The 6,586-nt window shown below is 41.0% G+C and overlaps 1 long non-coding RNA gene across 1 annotated transcript in view; it reads left to right on the top strand.

Annotated features, from left to right (window-relative positions):
* The first annotated feature begins 2,699 nt into the window (after positions 1–2,699).
* Positions 2,700–6,586, top strand: part of LOC142829185 (uncharacterized) — a 146,303-nt gene continuing 142,416 nt past the window's right edge. Inside the window, exon 1 of the long non-coding RNA XR_012903582.1 lies at positions 2,700–3,936. This is a non-coding gene — a long non-coding RNA (uncharacterized LOC142829185). The remainder of the gene's footprint in view (positions 3,937–6,586) is intronic.

Raw genomic sequence — 6,586 nt, 5'->3', positions numbered from 1 at the left:
AAAATATAAAAACATACGTTTTCAAGGTTTGATGAATACAAAGTATAACTGGGTCACCAACAATCTAATTAGGCTCTCTGATGTACAGCTTGAGCCTTTCTAGACCAGCATCATTGGGACCTGACCAGTGCTGGACCTTGGGAGGTCAATATTATCTAGTAACATTACCAACATTTCCACTGCTTACTGGGCTTATTGAAGACATTTAGAGATAAATTAGAGCTAAATAACAGCACAGAGCACTGAGAGCCAGGTGGCTGTAAACACACTTTTTGGAACTGCAGGAAACTGGGCCTCACTCACAAGAAGTGAACATCCGGCTAACTAAAATTATAGCAGACCACAGAGGTTGCTGGACCATAGAGTGCCAGACTGGAGAGGTTCAAGCTGTACTATATATTTACTTCATACATATCACTACACAAATATAAGGACACATTTATAAAAGCAGTCTATTGCAAATTAGGTTCTAAGAAGTCCCTCTATAGTACTCTGTGCAAGATTGAACAAAGGCTCCCCGGGTTCTGCAGCAGACTAGAAATCCTGCAACATCTTCAGGTAAATTTAACAACAGAAATTTTAACTGAATTAAATATGAAAGTGAATAATGCAGTCAGTACAATATTCCATGAAGGTAAAAACACTGAGTCCTGGTAAAGCCAGAACATTGGGCTCTATACAGGTGCAAGGTAGAGGAGTTGGTCCTCAACTCAGCCAAAGTCTCTACCATTTGAGGACACAACACAGCTCACACTATTAGTCAGACTCTTATCTGTCCTGTGGGCAAGCCACACTCACATAAACGCATAGAATACCCCTAGACTACAAGCCTCTTTCGAAAGAAAGCATCTAGACTACAAGCAGATTTTTTTTAAAAGCAAGCCGCTTTTTCAAAAGAGAGTCTAGACGCTATCTTTCGAAAAAGCACAATTTGCATTCAATAGCGCCTTTTTTTGAAAGAGTATTTTCAAGAAAAGGCATTATTCCTCGTAAATTGAGGTTTAGCATGATCGAAAAAAACTGCCGCGTTCTTTTGATTTACTTTCAAAAGAACGCGGCTGCAGTCTAGATGGAGGGGAAGTTTTTTAGAAAAAAGGCTATTTTTTTTATAAAAAAACCCATGTAGTCTAGACACACACATATACATGGTTCCCCAGAGTTCAAATTCAATCTATCTGTAATGATTCCAAGTTCTGTAGACTGCAGACATAATGATTAGATCAGAGGTTCTCAAACTTTTTGGGCTCCGGAGTCCTTTACATGCGTAAAAATTTATGCGGAGCCCCAGCAGTCCACTGATTGTATGTGTTGTACCTATCGATGTTTCTAGTTTGTCAACCTCATGGAGCCCCTGGAGATATCTGGTGAAGCCCCAGGGGCTCCGCGGAGCACAGTTTGAGAAACACTGGATTAGATATTTCACAAAGTTGTGGATCTTGATTAAATAACTAGTTCTTCAAGAATGCCTAGTGCTTCCCTAGCTTATTTTGAGTACTGCCCCATAGCTGGACTATTTTGCCTAGATGATATTCTATAGTGGTTTACAAACAGATTAATTTTCTTTACTTTTTTATCTAATTTAGGTTTTAAAGATTTGTTTTTAACTTACCATTTGATGTTTAGAATAGCTAACATGGTATTTCAAATTAGGATGCTATGAAAATTGCCTGTCTTAATTAAATAATAATGATGTGTCTATCCTGTGAGGTGCTAAGCTCAGTTTAAAGGCCTCAACCTCTCGCAGGAAACATTCAACACCTTTCAACATAGGCTCAATTTTTTTGTATGAGTAAAGACTATTAAAATGAATAAATAGTTAGGATCAGCCATTATATTAGCCTGTAATTGTCCAATATTCACTCATATGAATAAACTGATTCAAAGTGGATTCATTCCCATGAGCCATGCTTTGCTAATTCTAGGCAAGAGTGCTCTTAGTCTTTGGCCAGGGATACAATTTGTTCTGCAATACGCATAGGCACATAATATAATGACAAATTGTACTAAATCCTCACCACACTCCTGTAAGTAACTAAGCACAGTGTCACTACTGCCACTTTGGAGATGGGGAAAATGTATAGAAATCCTATGTCTGACCATGTGAAAAGCCAAGGGCTTTTCATGTGAATTGTGCAAATTTAACGGTAGTTGGGAACTTGGCAATGATGGAAGAACTATTTGTATACAGATCACTTTCAGCGTCTTTCCCACCATGTTGTTATGTGACAAAATGGTTTATATCTTAATTCATAAAATTTATTTTTTACTGTAAAACACGTGATACCGAGTGGCTCTTTAAAGTAATGTTTTATTTCCAGCGAGTCAAACTTTTGGCATTAGTTTCATGGAAAAAACATTTATCTTCACAACTGAAATAGAGTTGTTGACTGAAAGTGACCTTATAAAATTAATTTTCAAAAGTGTTCAGAGATCTTTCTCATCGTTTTCAGCAACTCATATGCCCTAATATTGACTATTAGAGGCTAAGAATTTTGTATGTAGCACTAATTAGTCCCTATTTTTTAAACACACATGCATGGAATCAAGAAGAAAATTGAGAGCTTTTCTCTACTGTTTCAAATCATGTTTTAACTAACGTGCATTAACTAACATGCTCTAGAAAAGGATCTAACATCTGTTCTTAGTTTTGTTTAACCTAGGTTAACTAACACAATTGTTAGCTGTAGCATAGAGAAGGAACAAATGTTTGTTTCCAGTTGTGTATGGTAACGAACTGCTGCTGTGGAGCCTTTTGAATTATTTTGTTCTTCTCCAGCCTGTTGGTAAATGTAACAGAAACTGATACAAGTCCCCTTTATCATCCATGTGGTAACTGAGTAGGAATTATTGTTATAATATACTGGACATGCTTTATGTTTAGAGATGACAATCTGAGACAAATATAAATTTATGGGACAATAGTTCAGATGAGGAGGAACAGAGATGTTGTTGGTAAAGATATCAATATAAATAGGCTACGTGAAGGAAGTGGGTTTTAAGGAAGGCTTTGAAGTATATGTCCAATATTGTAAATGGGAAGTTATTCCTAATGTAAGAGGCAACATGGAAAAAGGCATTAAGTGGGAGGAGGAGATGAGTTCAGCTGGGAGAAGAGAGATCTTGAGAAGGGTTTCTAGCCCTTTTCAGGATAATTGACCAGGACATATTATCACACTCCTCAAGTGGAAGTGCACCTCACACAAGCCCTGAACAGGTTAATGTGGACCTGAGCGGCCAGTTATGGAACATGGCTGCACTTGAAGGGAGAGCCAGGTTTAACTGAATATGAAGTCTCATTGGACAGAACCAAGTTGCTTGGTATACAGCCTGGAAGATGAGAACACAAGGAGGCTGAAGTCATTCTCTGGGAACAGAGAGGTGGGAAACCCCCTTAGGAGAATAAGCTTTTGAGATGTTAGCTCTGGAAGAAGGATCAGGGGAACTAGTGGAAGGTGTGAAAGCCTGAAAGGACTGCACAGGAAGACCACGGAAACAGCAACAGGATTGTACAGACCTGTGACAGGATGTATCAGCCCCACACTGGGAAGGCGGAGCCTAATCAGGACCACCTGGCCGAGAAAGCCCTTCCCCCATGACGCTGCTGTGCATGCTCAGAATGCAGCCCAGGTATAAAGGCTTGGAGGGAGGTTCAGTCTGGGCTGACTGCCAGGGAAGAAGGTCCTCCGTGGGGAGCTCCGGACAAGCATCAGCCAGCCGATCAGAGGGCAGACGGCAGCGACCCGAGCACCAGTTGGGATGTCCCCCCCTGCAGCCTATGAGGGAGAAGCATCCACCAGGGAAGGCATGGACCTGGCGAGTTTGTGGGATGCTATCTCACAGGATCTGGTAGGAAGTGGCCCAGGGTGGGGACAGAAGCTGCCTCTCCTGCTCTGAGGACCTCAGCGCGTTTTGGACGGATTCCCCACCGAGGGAGTGGTGAGTCCTCCTACCACTCACAGGGCCCTGGGCTGGGACCCGGTGGAGGAGGGCCTGGGTCCCCCTACCGGGGACGGGGATAGCCCTGTCCTGTGATGTGCCGCCACTGGTCGGTGGGCCCTGCCTTAAAGGGCCAGCTATTGACTTGGGTTATGGACTTTGGCCAGTGGGCTGGCGGGCCCTGTCTTAAAGGGCCAGCAAGCCTTTCTGAGTGACCAGTTTGGGTTGAGCTGCCCATCAGGCCCTGGTGTTGGGAGCAGGCCCCCACTGGGAGTAGAGGGTGCAAGGCTGGCCATAGACCTGGGAGGGGGGAAAGAGAACCTGCCCTGGGACATGACCGTAGTTGCTTGTTACAGGATCTCTGTTCCAGAAATCAGTGTAGAAGGTGGGCCCAGGTTCCCCTACCAGTCACAAGGAAGTAGCACAGGTTTATCAGAGATGACAGCTGGTTCTGAGGGAGTTTATTACCCTGAAAGGAGAGGACTAGTAGTCCTGGGGGAATTCTGAAACTGTTGATTTTGTAGCCATGGTAAAATTGCAGTATATCACCTGGCTGGAGGGCTGAGTCATGAAGAGGAAGGAGGGTCACAGCATGAGTAATCAATAGAACAGGGTGTTAGACCATGTGAGAGCTGATTCCCAGATGTAGCAACAAGGAGGTACCCCTTGCAATGAATGAACCCCGTCAGTCCCCATATATTGACTAACCAACTTTTTGGTGAGTTCTGATAGATACCTGGCACAGGAATAGATAACTAATTAAAGTAATCCAGCTATGTGTTAGGTCAACCTAACACTGAAGAAAGACCTTGAAGTCTTTCCAACAATGTTATTTTTCCTCAATGAACCAAATGTTCAAAATATTAAAACTTATGAGAGAAATTATTTCTGTGGCAGTGGTACCTTAAGGCAAGCACTTAGCAAGTGAGATTCCTTGCCCTGAAGAGCTTGCATTTTAAATAGACAAAGGGTTGGGAGAAAGGAAGTATTGTTATCATACTCATTTTACATTTAGGAAACTGAGGCACCAAGCGATTATGTGACCTGTTCACAGTCATGCACTGAGTTTCTGGCAGAGCTGGGTATCAACTCTAGAATTTCCACTGTCTCAGCTAATAACTTTAATCATAAGATCTTTTTTATGGCAAAAGTGAATGCCAAATCCCCGTTTTGTGTAATGCCAGTCAAGAATAAATGTACACTATGTTCACCTTGCGGGTTTAAAGGTCCACGATCACTTTTCAAGAATAAATACATACTTACATGTGGCATGCTTTGTTACCAGGGCATTGAGGAATTAAGTGCATTTTCACTAATTTCTCCTCAAGATTTCTTTTTCCATGCCATCAAGTTCATGGTTTTTGTCCTTACATTTATGGCCCTACCACGTTTGCTCCTCCCTGATTATCTGCTGTTGTTTCCAAGCACTTTGTCTTGCCCTTTGGATTCATAGTAATGGCCCCGACTGCCCTCTTGTTTGCTTCTTTCACAGTTGTCTTTGCACCTTGCTCTGTGTGGTTCAGAACTCATGAACTGTCCCAGAAGGAAACATGGAGTCCTGTGGCATTCTAAAGACACAGTTTTATGTGGGCATAGCCTTTCATGGGCAAAGGCCAACTTTGTCAGATGTATGCCATAAGATTCCTCTTTTTGCAATACAAAACTAATATGGCTACTCCACTGGTCCCAAAAGGTTGAATTTCTTCTCCTTCGATCCCTTGTCAAAATCTTATTCAGGATGGGCTATAATAGATCGATGAGGGCTTAGATACAATTGGTATGTATTTCGTTTTTTAAAGAAGAAAATGTATATCATCTTTATATATATATATACAAACTGTTCATATTTGCTTGTAATCCTTTCTGTCAGCCTTTTCATGTTTTTTATCTCCTGAGATTGTAAACTCAATGGGGCAGGTGCTGTGTCTGTGTGGACAATGTCTAGAACTTTCTAGATGCTCCTGAAATACAAATAATAAAGTGAAATCTATTTTTTTTTAAAAGTGAAGTTTGATTTGAAGTCAGCTATACTGGATTATTTTCTTTTTGTCAGTCCAAAGTCTGTAGGATCCATGGAAGAAACAGTGATACCGCGGAATGACTGAATTCAGTGTCTTTTAAGAAAAAATAAATTACATGAAAGCATGTAAAGAATGGGAAAACTAATTTTTCCAGATATCTAATTTTTGTGGCCTGCAAAGATTGACATTGTCCATAGAAACATGAGGATAGCCAGGATTTACATCCCAGTAACATTATGCTTTCTTCACGGTAAGCACCATGATCCAATTAGTTTACAGTTCAAAGAACTCAACATGGAATCTTCCATTCTGGGGTTAGTTTAGCCGTAAAAACTATTCTGAGAATGAACTTTAATTTATATCTTATCTTCTGCTTGAAAATGAACATCCTTTCTATTCTTATCATAATGTTTCTGCTTTTTAAAAATTTTTGAGTGTTAGCCATATTCCTCTTGGCAATTAAAGTAAGTTGTTTCAACTCAACTATTGGCTGCACTTGGTTACCTTTGGAATTCTCTCTTTTCATGATTACACACCAGAGACCCCTTTAATAACCTGCCTAGATTTTAATCCTACCACACAAGCCATGTAAGCTCTCATACTTACTCTGGTTTCCTTAGATCATATAA

This window comes from Pelodiscus sinensis, chromosome 4, assembly GCF_049634645.1.
Source record: "Pelodiscus sinensis isolate JC-2024 chromosome 4, ASM4963464v1, whole genome shotgun sequence".
NCBI classification, from domain to species: domain Eukaryota; kingdom Metazoa; phylum Chordata; order Testudines; family Trionychidae; genus Pelodiscus; species Pelodiscus sinensis.
Note: the sequence above shows the minus strand (reverse complement) of the source record. Positions and strands in the feature narration are given on the sequence as shown.